Source organism: Eurypyga helias, unplaced genomic scaffold, assembly GCF_000690775.1.
Source record: "Eurypyga helias isolate BGI_N326 unplaced genomic scaffold, ASM69077v1 scaffold23771, whole genome shotgun sequence".
Lineage (NCBI taxonomy): Eukaryota > Metazoa > Chordata > Aves > Eurypygiformes > Eurypygidae > Eurypyga > Eurypyga helias.
In genome coordinates, this window is record NW_010230587.1 from 4,060 (window position 1) to 5,336 (window position 1,277).

The following is a 1,277-nucleotide window of genomic DNA, read 5'->3' on the forward strand; positions in this document are numbered from 1 at the left end:
AGAGGAACGGATCCTGCCAGTCCGGCACAAGCACCCCACGGAGACAGCTATGGGCACCCCACTGTGCCATGGTGCAGTGACAAGGGAGGTGACCCCAAAACAGGGGCCATCTCCCAGCTTCTGCATTTGGGCAGGGCTGTCCCCACACTGAGCTATGGGGCAGGGACAACCAGGGGCCTCCAGTGGGGAGAGCTGTGCTCCCACTATCTGTGGGGCAGGGATGCCGAGGAGGAATACAGGACAGGGCTGTCCCTGTGTCCCCACACTGCTCTATGGGGCAGCGATCCCGAGGAGGGCAGGGATGCCGAGGAGGAATACAGGACAGGGCTGTCCCTGTGTCCCCACACTGCTCTATGGGGCAGCGATCCCGAGGAGGGCAGGGATGCCGAGGAGGAATACAGGACAGGGCTGTCCCTGTGTCCCCACACTGCTCTATGGGGCAGGGACCTCGGAGAGGGCAGGGATCCGAGGAGGAATAAAGGACAGGGCTGTCCCTATGTCCCTACATCGCTCTATGGGGCAGGGACCTCGGAGAGGGCAGGGAGCCGAGGAGGAATACCGGACAGGGCTGTCCCTATGTCCCTACATCGCTCTATGGGGCAGGGACCTCGGAGAGGGCAGGGAGCCGAGGAGGAATACCGGACAGGGCTGTCCCTATGTCCCTACATCGCTCTATGGGGCAGGGACCTCGGAGAGGGCAGGGAGCCGAGGAGGAATACCGGACAGGGCTGTCCCTATGTCCCTACATCGCTCTATGGGGCAGGGACCTCGGAGAGGGCAGGGAGCCGAGGAGGAATACCGGACAGGGCTGTCCCTATGTCCCTACATCGCTCTATGGGGCAGGGACCTCGGAGAGGGCAGGGAGCCGAGGAGGAATACCGGACAGGGCTGTCCCTATGTCCCTACATCGCTCTATGGGGCAGGGACCTCGGAGAGGGCAGGGAGCCGAGGAGGAATACCGGACAGGGCTGTCCCTATGTCCCTACATCGCTCTATGGGGCAGGGACCTCGGAGAGGGCAGGGAGCCGAGGAGGAATACCGGACAGGGCTGTCCCTATGTCCCTACATCGCTCTATGGGGCAGGGACCTCGGAGAGGGCAGGGAGCCGAGGAGGAATACAGGACAGGGCTGTCCCTATGTCCCTACATCGTTCTATGGGGCAGGGACCCCACGGATGGGGACAGGACAGGGCCGTCTCCATGTCCCCACGGAGGGCAGGGACCCCGCGGCGGGTGCAGGACAAGGCTGAAGCATCCCCCTGATACTCCCTGTGACAG